We start from the raw sequence: 11022 nt of genomic DNA, 5'->3' as shown, positions 1-11022 counted from the left end.
TCTTTACACTGGAGACTAGATAGGGTCTGCAGGGTCTACCCTCAACCACCTTTTCTGACAGTGAGCTCTTCTGTACCCTCCTAACTAGGCCAGATTACTCTGAAAGCATTCTGGAATTAAAATTTTACACTGGGCTTTTATGTAAACATATGTCCCACGACACTGGAATTGAATCATAGAATGGTTTAGGTTGGAAGAGACCTTAAAGATCATCTAATTCCAAACCCACTGCTGTGGGCAAGGGTCTCCCAGGAGTTGAGGGGGAGAATCACCTCCCTCGACTTGCTGGCCATATGTTTTTTGATGCAGCCCAGGATATCGTAAAGAGTGGCTTGACAACCACTTCATCCAATTCCCTAAATGTTAAGAAGAAACACTAAGAATGCCTTGTTTGGAGAGAGTCGAGATGGCAATGTTTGCATGCTGTGATCTCAGCAAGCTCTGTAGGAGCGTAGGATGCAGTTGCAACTACAAGCAAGTACCACACAGTCACCCAAACCAGGATTAGTGGGCAAAGATATTAACATCGTATTTTTCAAGGAAGCAAACCTGGCATTCCTGACTATTTCTCTTCCAAAATAAGTTTCCTGAACCACTATCGTATGCTCCAACACCAAACAGGTGGGCATAAAGGGCCACGTGGCTGTCGTGAGGGGGAGATAGTGGAGGACCACTGATCCAGCTACATCCACATAAAACCCAGGTAAGACCTGTGTGGCGTATTGATCAACAGACTGTATTTGAAAGAGAAGCTAGATTTTAAAACCCGAGTTCAGGTGGAGAAATGAAGGATAAATCAGAGCCAATAACACAGAACACAATACCATTTGTCTGTCAGAAGTAAGAGAAATCTCACCAGCCTGTAACAACATGCTTATAAAAGAAATAAAAACCTATAGAATTTCTGCATTTCTTGCATTGCTGCTGTGCATGGACTGTTAATATCGGGCTTGACTGGCAGAAAAGACTGGGGTTGGTTGACATGTGATATACTCACCTAACACATACCAGAGCATTCTCTCATCTTAGCACACTCACCGTCTCCTCAGATCCTCTCCCCACTCTCCCATGCCTCATTAGGATCGTTAGATCAGTGGAAGGGCCTTGAGGCCCCTGAGGCGGGGCTGGCTGCATCAAGATTCTTGACGGGGAAAGCCCGACCAGAGGTTTTATTTGATTTGATATTGACAGTGAACATCAGAGCCATTCCTCAAAAGACCAAAGAATTGGAATTTATTTTTACAGTCCTGGCACTTTCTATATCCCTTCCTACAGTGATTACAGATCACGGATATCAGACAGAGATTTCTACAAGAGTTTTTTCAGCTAGAGCTTTCCAGACTGGTGCCCTGTGACCCAAAAGTATGACATCCTCCTTCACAGAGTCTTTGACATCTTTCCTCTGAGAAAGGAACCACCATAAGTTATTGACAGCCACCCTTAAGTAAGGGTCTCCCTATGAATAGTGGACTCTCCTGCAGCTGGACTCTCCTACATGAAACACCTTGATACGGGCTTAAAAAAGCACTGAAGAATTTGTTGTAGACATCAGGGGAAAACACACTGGAAATGTGAGAGGAGCTTTTGTACTCCTCACTTCTCTGGCTCATGGTAAATCTCCGCACCGAAGTACACATATTGCTCAAAGGATATCGTAGTTTGATACAAGAGGGCTACCTACGTAAACCTGCTCACGTGAGCAAAAGAATATACTTTAAGGGTTTTATTTTGTTCTTGTTGATCTTTCTGTAAGGCAAAGCAAACCTTGCAATTCACGGGCAATGTTTTTTCACTCTTTTATTTCTTCCGATTTACAGACTTAAATGCAGTATCTCAGTAACTTCCTTGGATCCAGCCAGCATTAGAGGAATTAAATGCTTCTGTAAATCCTCTTGAACATTCTCAGTTTTTATGCATAGCTACAACCGTGGGAAGCTCATGCTGTATGGCACAGAATCTGCTTTTAGGTGGACTCTTTACCCTGCTCATTGGCTGTGACAAGACACTACATAGGGCTGTGTGCCCTTGATGAGCTTTGGCTAAAGTTTTCATCTGCCAGAATGAGGTAGTTGTGAGCCAGGTCCTGCAAAACAACCAGGTGAGGTGCAGCTCAAGGGGGGAGCAAAGGGGCACCAACTGCACTGACATGTTTGGATAAATACTATAGGGAAGGGAGATGGCTCAAAACCCCTGCAGCTGCTTTCTTGGCCAACTCACACACTTACCAACAGCCCTTAAATGCTCCAGGAATATTTTCTGCATAGTCTTGTGTGACTCTGGCAGAGTTTCTTTAGCCCAGCTGTGTACCAGGAGAATACCAATGAACAGAACAGTTGTGACATCTTAAGGGTAAAAATTCTCATTTAACTTGCAGCAGGAATTTAATTTCACAAAGGGGACTTCAATGCTGAGATGGTGAAGTGTGGGTGGATGGTCTGAAGGTCCCCTGACTCCCCGGTTCCTTAAAATATTTTAATTCAGGAGTGGTTCTTGGCCCTGTGAGCGATGGTAAATGCTGACTCTGTCTTGCTGCTCTGCCAAACTCAGGCTGTTCATTAAGGCGTGTGTTCACGTCTGTCATGCACATCAGCAATAAGATGTTTTTCTTTCGGAGCCATTTACAGTAATCAAAAAGGCTTTCTGGTTCCTAAATTGCTTCTAACGAGACAGATATATTTTCCTATGCAGTAGATTATTCCCCAAATACATTAAGTTTAAAATCATTTCTAATTTTAGGATGCTAAACTACTGTTAACCCAATAATTTTCTCTAGGAAATCACTTCCAAAATTTACATACACTTATATCTCAGTACCACTACTTTCTATGTATGAATCACTCATAATTACTTGAAAAAATAGATTTGACCTATCTGTTTAGCTTTTATTCTCAATTACCCCTGCAGTTAAAACCAATGGAGTCTAACGCAACTTCTCTAACCCACACTTTGCCACTCTTGTTAAGAAGCTGGCAGTCTTCCCATCCATCAGAGAAAACTTCATAGGAATGCAGTGCCGAGACATTTCAGAGTGCTAAAATACCATTTGTGTATAATATCGGACTGTGCATTTACGAGCTTGTTAGGAAGTGCTTTAAACTGCGATTGCTGAAGTAATGAATAAAGTATATTTCTGAAGTATCATGTTGGTTGTTAATAATTCTTTGCTGTAGATGAACATCCCAGCATCTCTTGCTAGCAGTGACAAAGCTGAACTGTCTTAATAATGACAAACTTTAGTGATGTGCTGTGTCATAACTGCCGCATTGCTACATGATCTGATGTGCTTAACCTTCCAGTTGCACAGTAATAAGTTTTTCAATAATAAATGTTTCGCTCCTGAACTTTAAACAACTGTGCGTATTTTGTGGCTTCTATGAGCCATCTGCGTGCTCTGAATTCACTTTTTCAGTGTCTCATACGTCTAGTTATTTGAGGTGACTGACTAATTGCTGACAAGAAAATGATAACTTTATGTCTGTTACGAAGTAAATGATAGGTATGGTTTTAAAGCTGTGGTCGTATTTTCAAGAACATATTTCAAGTATATACTTCAAAGTTCTACAGAACATATCTGTGAATTCTTCCTGCTTTACATTTCTTCAATCCTGTCTTCTAACATTACTGTCAAGTCAAGCTGTTTACTAATTGAAATCTTCATATATGACTATAGTATGGAAACTGTGTAGCAGGTGTCTTCTCTTTGTAGTATAATAAAAGGAGAGAAAAGGCAAAATTAAAAAGATGGTTATTGTAGAGAGATTATTAAATATAGTGCAAATTGACATTTTTCCTTTTAGACATCTCACCAGTAGGAAACCATTCGGAGCAATGAGTAAGAAAGGTGTTTAAATGTGACATTTAGAAGACAGTTACACTGGTAGATCTATCCCATCCCAACATATTTTATGAAACACAAATGTATGTCTACATTGGAAACCTGTGATAATCCCGGACAGACTTTTATTCCAAAGCAGAATCCATTGATTTCAAAGGAGGCAGGAGCAAATGCTGCACTCAGAAAAGAAAATAAAGAATGGGATTAAGCATTGGTGTCAGACAACCAAGAGCCCCCTTTGGTCTTACCACCTGCACCTGCACAGCACTCCTGGCTCACAGTCAGAGGGAGGGAAGCCATCCATTTGCTCAGCAATTTCTCAGACATGCAACTGGTTCTCCTTAGGAAATTTCCACACAAATTGTTATTACTGCCTGATAAAACTGAGATAAATCCCAGTTTAAGACTATACTCACTATAGCTCAACTTGTTACAGGTATTACTTGTCACTAGACTGAAAGAACTTTTCAATCTCTGGTGGCTTGAGGTGACTTGCAAACCTTTTGTTGATGTCCTAGAAGCTATCATCCTTCCAACTGGTTTGGATGATGTCTCTCTTAGCTGGCATTTATTTTATGCCATATAACTCAATTGCATGGTATGCTGTGCTTCTCTTTCTTCTCCGTTGATCTCAGAAAGGTTGTAGGCAGCAGAAAGTTTTGGTCTGAGTGGCTGTCAAAGAGAAAGGTGCCATCATCCATGCCAGGATGTGGAGCAATGATGCACCGCGAGCCAAAACAGTGTTCATCCCCACCTTGGCTTGCACAGTTGCCCATCTTGTGGTCTTGCTTTATAAATTATGCAACAGGTAATGTAGAAACTATGTTCATGCCTCCATGGGCTGACACAATAGCCATAAATATATTTATTAACTTGAGGAGGTAATCCAGAAGCCCATGAAACTTCTGTGCCTTTTCTCGCTATATGCCATAAAATCAGAAACAAAGTGGGAGCTGCCTCTGGGACTGGGGCCATGCTCTGCCACCTGGGCATTTACAACCAGCCGTTGAGCAAAACAATCCGTAATTTGGCTCTTAGAGTGAAATTTGTTGAAAGATCAGTGTCAAATACTTGAATCAAAGTGTTCTTCGCATTTCAGTAAAATTTGCAATGAAATGCAGCAAAACAGAGCTCTGCCCTGAGGAAGAAAGACTCCTCCAAAACCAACCTGAAATCTATTGTGAGAATGTTATAAGCTTTTCAGAGATCACTGAATTGTATTTGATAATAATAAATAAAATAGTAGGTTTATGCTCTTAAGGTATTTAGGCTCCTGAGTCCAGCTGAAATAAACTGAAGTACCTTAAAAAAACCATATTTATTCTTTAAGATAGGATGCATCATAAACAAAGGAGAATACACATGTGCCTTGCACCATTAACTATGGATTGTAAATAATTTAATTTAATTATTTTCAGCATATTTTTCAAGACACTATGCTATAGTACTCTTAGAGCTGATTGGTAATGTTATTAACAGTCTACAATGTGTATGATACCGATAAGAGTGCTGATGTCTTTGTTACACTGACTACAAAAAAGTATCATTTATGAGTCACAAAAATGCATCTGTTTTTTTGACTCTTGGATGTGTTGCTCGAAGTCTAAATATTAGCCTTACTTTGCTGATGTAATAAAGACAAATTAGGTACGTACAATGAGCAACTACAGAAATGACAGAATACTAGGGACAGAAAATTGTAGTATGAAGTATGGTCATTTCCCTTGTTTTTTTACTCGTTTTTTTTTACAGAAAAGGTGATAAGAAAATCATATCCAAATAGCACAGAACATTGTTTTGCTCAGATCAAAGAGAAGGAGAATTCCTTCACCTCTGTACTGAGATTTTTCAGGGGGGGTGGAACTAGATGATCTCTAAGGTCCCTTCCAACCCAAACTATTCTATGATTCTTACAGGAGATGACAGAGTAAGTAAAAAGAATCCCTTTGCGTTGTGGTGGCCATCTGATATTCACAAGTGTCGATTAAACGTAACTTAAGTCTACAGATTTTCAACCCATGAGACCAGACACCAGAAGCCCCGATCGGGATGCTGCTGCAGCAGCATCTGGACGGATTCCTTCCCCGACAAAGTGCTCCAGCTGCACCTGTAAGGCTTTTCAACTCACTAAGTGGCTTTTGAATCTCTGCTTCACCTTCCTTCTAGAAATGGTCTCCTAAAGTCTAGTTTTTCTGCTTTTCTTGCTTGTATTTTACTTAGTGCTGTAAGAGAAATGAACCGAAGATATGCAGAATAGGACTTCAAGTGCTCTGGGAAGTGCTGCAGACTGCATAGACATCTGTGTTAGTGCCCAGCAGATTATCAGCATTAGCATACAGTGCTCAAAGGTGATGACCCTGCCTGAGCTTTCTTAACATTTGTGCACAGAGAGACTACGAAGCACTAAAATAGCAGAAAGAGAATAAAATCTTAATGGCTTGAGGATGAGGTCCTCGGATGGACAGAGGTAAATTTAGGCTGGATGCTAGAAGCAGGGTCTTTGATGAGGAAAAGAATTGGACTGGCTGGCAGGGTTTGAAAGCTTCAGGGGAAGAAACAAAGGATGGAGACCCTGACAGCTGAGAGACAGTAGCATGGCATGGTGTCTGGGCACGCCAGGAGTTGAATGGGCGTATTTAGGGCAACAGAAGTTTCGGTCCTGCAGCTGGAAAGCCCTACACCTTTTCAGAGAGAAGGAGCAGAGCACAGCAGAGGCTGAGGGTGGAGTTTGTAAAGGAACTAAACCACATCTGGAGCTAATAGACAGTTCATTGACACAGCAGCCTGAGCCCTTGCAGAAGGTATAAAACGCCTTCTCACTCTGAGCATAAATCATTCACTAGTTAAGAAAGATTAAAAGGATGCCTTAATTGAAGTGCAGGTGATCTCTCGTCCAAACCCTTTTTTTGCTTTTTGTTCCTCCTGAAGCATTTGGTGCTTGATTAGATGTTGAACAAGATGTTAAACTGGTTGTGCCACAGTGTGAGACTGTACAGCAGAGCCTGCTCTGCTGAGTTGTCAGAACCAGGTGGCCACCATTAGGAGGAAAGCCAGAGCTTATGAGGAAATCACCCAAACGCAGACTTTGAGTTGCACCAATGAGCAGATGGCAGAAACTTCTTGTTCTTCTGATAATTTCCCCTAAAATCATCAGCAGATAAAACACCCTGGTGCTCCTCTACTCTGAGGGGATGCAAAGATGAGGGTTTGCTTTGCACTGTAGGCATAGCCCCACACTGCAGAGGTGTGCTTAGAAGGTCCTTTGTACCACCCACAACAAGTTCTCCCTCTCTCTAAGCAGATACTACTTAAGTATGTGCACTGATAACAGCAGAGCCTTTTAAATACTTGTCTGTAAAATTATAATTCAATGAATAAATCAGACATCATCTTTTATTTGCGATGAAGATTCCTTCCTTAGAACAGACGCTGAAACAGCATCACAGCTCACCTTCATCCACAAAGCTGCACAGAGGCTTTAGGAAAGCCAGAATTAAAGTTGGCATATGTCAAGTTGCTGTGGCAGTAAGATGAGCATTTTTCAGCTCATAAATTGTTTTACGGCTTTTCATGTAGCAGTTGGAATAAAATAAATTTACAGACTGGAGATCAGCTTTTTAATGAGAGAGTAATTCTTGGCACATAGTATTTGCAGGATTTTCAGAACTTGGCCAAACAAGGCACTGAGCATCATGGCCTGCCTTTGGCTTTACAGTGAGCAGTTCTTTGGACTAAATGTTGAACTTTGCAGCCTGACTCTATCATCTTGAAGGTCTTTTCAAATCAAAATGATTCTATGATTCTATATGCAGAATTACCATCCAACTTGTACTTTTATGGCTCTTTTTTAGTTTATTTTCATAATGTTATTTGAGTAATTATCAAAAAAAACCCTTTGCACTTTAGAAGAAAAAAGTCCACATAAACATTAAAAAGATGATGACTGGTTTGTTTTGCACTAGTAGAAATCACTTCAAATTTAATGTAGGCTATATCACGGCAAAGTCACTCTTGCATGGGAGCTGATGCAGAACAGGGAGAAAAGGGGAAGACTGGACTTATCACAGGGACTCACAAACCGAGTCATTCTTCTATAATCTCTTCAGTATAAATTCATGCAGCTCTTTCGGTGGCTGTAGCTGCTGATTAACAGGTCTTTTCTTTCCACTACTTTGTGTACAAGAGCAGGACCACTGCCTTTGAAATCAAGCAATACCGTTCATGTGCATGGTGGCATCATCATCATATTTTAGTTGCAGCTTCTGTTCCAAGTCTTTAAACATCTGAACGTTTTGCTTGTTTTTTTTTTTTTTGCAAGCTGCTGCCTACTCAGCAGATATTTTTATTAACTCTCCGCGATGATGCCTAACTCTTTTTCATGAATTTTAGAGCTAATTTAGAACTCACCAGTGAGCAGTAGTTCATATTTTCCTCCTAATGTGCATTGTTTTGCATTTGTCAGCAAAACATTTCATCTGCCCTGCTGCCGTTCTCCCTCCTTCCTTATTAAATCTTCCAGAAGTTTCCCTCAGTCTTCCCACTCAATATAACTGAAATATCTGGCCACAGGCACACTCAACCACCTCTCTCTTTATGCCTCCCCCAACATTTAAGGACACACTGGATAACTCTGACCCCAATTCACATCTTGGCACCCTCTGCTGAGTTCCTGCTGCACTGGCAGGTGGTCATCAGCTCCTCCCTCTGCTCTATGTCTTGGCAAGAATCGAAGTGCCATACCTCTTGCCTGGTACTGTTTAATTCCTTACAAGTAATGTTTTGTGGGAGGCTTTTGGCCATCTGAATTACTGTATCAAACACTTTGTATATTGTTTATTCACTATTTCTTCACACAGTGTGAATCGGTCACAGGATTCACGGTGTGAATTAGGCAGGAGGAGTCATCTGCTGCAAAAGCCATGCTGTGGGCTTTGGAAAGTGTCTGATTTTTAGGACTTGGAAAGAACAAGTGGATTTCCAAAGCCTTTTCTCTATTACAAATCATGAACAAAATAAAATAGGAGCAGTTCACATCTGAAATCTAACGGCTGAAGAAACCCAACAAAGAACAAATTCTCACTCACATCTCATTTTTCTCGCAGAGACTGATCCAGACTTCATTCAAAGAAAAACCTAATAGAAAACTGCATCACTGAGTGCTCATGAGGGGTGCAAAGTTATGTTGTTGGTGTATGGACCAGGCACGAGCTGCATGAACAGGGAACGCTTTGCCCCATGTTCACGGCGTGTTCTCTGTTGATAACGGGAGTTTGAGCACAACATGATCTGTGCTTTGAGCCCTCTGAAACACAAAAATTTGGGGGTTTCCTGGAAGAGACAGAAAGAGCTTCACACTGTGTGGGTGAAAAGAACATCCTGGCAGGCACTTGGAGGTAGACAGAGAGCAGCAGATCCAACAGATTCCTAGGAGGAAACACACAAGCTGATGAAGGTTCAAGACTCATGGACTTGATGGGGGGCAAGCTTTTACCTAATATTTTAGGAGCTGGAAATAAATATTGCAAGTAATATCTACCCCTACACACACCTTTCCTTGAAAAGGCAGCTCCCTCCTTGTGGCTGTTTAGATTACCGGCTTCAAACGTGAACTGCAGGTACAGCTTGTTCAGCTACTCAAACATGAAAAGTGATGTGATTTCAACAATTACAAAACTGAAAGACATATGCTTTGTTGATGAAAGATCTGTCCATATAAATGTGACGCTTGATAATTAACATGCCCTTCTATCAAGTCAGAAAGACAAAGAGCAAAGATTTAGAGGTGACAGAGGGAATCTAAAATTAGATTCACACTAGAAGCTGCATTACTTAGGGAAAGAATAATTTTTTTCTCCAGTTGTAAAGTCACTAATATTCCCAGGGAGAGACTTTCTCCTGCAATACATTGAGAAGATGTATCATGTTTTAAGACTTCCAGGGTATTAGGAACAAGGTGCTCTGCTAGGGAATAGCAAATGTCTCAAAACGAGGAATTCACTCACCATTTGAATGTTGCACATTGTATAGATGCACGGACAGTGAACTCAGGTCTCAGCCAAACACCACCACTGCTTTTGACTCCAAATATCTGTCTTCAGTTGTCTAAAATATTAATCTTTTTTTCCTTGTCCCTTGCTTAAAATGCACACACTGAGTGAACCCCAGGCATTATCTCTCTTAACCACCTGAATATTTCTATCAGTTTTGGTTACTGGGGGTGGTAGATGCCATGGATTAGAACTTAAACCACGGAGTCGGTCCTAATTGAATGAATCCAGTGAAAAGCAGGGGTGCAGCTCAGCATCATCCACACAATGAAGACAAATGCTCTGACCAAGGCAGTGGCCAGCTGCTTTCAGAAGCACCTGATAGACCACACGTCCTCCACTAAGATAAGAGGGCTGCAACACAGCCAACCAGGCTGGAGTGAGAACAGTAAAGCTTCAATGCCTAAGCAAGCCAAACAAGCTTTCATTTCTCATATCTGCCCAGCACATTTGCTGCCTGAAAAACAGAAGAGTCTTGCAGCACTATTGGGAAAACAGTCTTCTGAAGACTGTTTCAGGTAATTGGTTGCCTAATGCACTCTTCTTGGCTGTTTAGTTTGTGATTATGATAGGTTAAAGATGTGCATTGTCCTGCTATTACCTAGAAAATAGATATTTTCTCATAGCAATATGATTTTACACAGTTTTCTATTCTCGCTTAATACAATGGCAGACTTGGGCTTTATTGGCTATAAAGGAAATAAACAGGAAATCTGAAGAGAAGTGGGGAATATTGCCACACCAATTGAGCTTTTAATTAATGCATCTTTTACCTGAGCTTCATCTGCTTTCCCTACTATTTCCTCTTCTGCAAGTGCTTCTCACTGTGACAGGAAATTAATTAGACCCAAAGCTACCATCAGCCAAGAAAAAGAATCATTAATTTTGGTAAAATAGAAAGTGAAGTCCTGACTCATAACATTTCCAGGCAGAGTAGTTTCATATCTGATGATGGACAGTGTCAGATAAAGCCATTTCCTTCACCTACAGCCGCCACCACAATCAATCACCAGAGGAGACCAAGTAAACTAGCGTTTGGTGATGGAAATCACCAAATCTGATGAGAAATGACCCCCTCTCACAACGCCCTCAGCTGCACTGCTTGTCTTTATAAAGCAGTGCCAGGAAAAAAAATCCTAA

At 41.0% G+C, this 11022-nt stretch overlaps 1 long non-coding RNA gene across 16 annotated transcripts in view; it reads right to left on the bottom strand.

Annotated features, from left to right (window-relative positions):
• Positions 1-1935: 1935 nt before the first annotated feature.
• The window catches only part of LOC128852689 (uncharacterized), a 101668-nt gene continuing 92581 nt past the window's right edge, over positions 1936-11022 (bottom strand). For all 16 annotated transcript variants that reach the window (XR_008450671.1, XR_008450674.1, XR_008450665.1 and 13 more), the window contains one exon: positions 1936-9259. This is a non-coding gene — a long non-coding RNA (uncharacterized LOC128852689). The remainder of the gene's footprint in view (positions 9260-11022) is intronic.

The sequence above is a fragment of the Cuculus canorus genome, chromosome 7, assembly GCF_017976375.1.
Source record: "Cuculus canorus isolate bCucCan1 chromosome 7, bCucCan1.pri, whole genome shotgun sequence".
NCBI lineage: Eukaryota > Metazoa > Chordata > Aves > Cuculiformes > Cuculidae > Cuculus > Cuculus canorus.
Note: the sequence above shows the minus strand (reverse complement) of the source record. Positions and strands in the feature narration are given on the sequence as shown.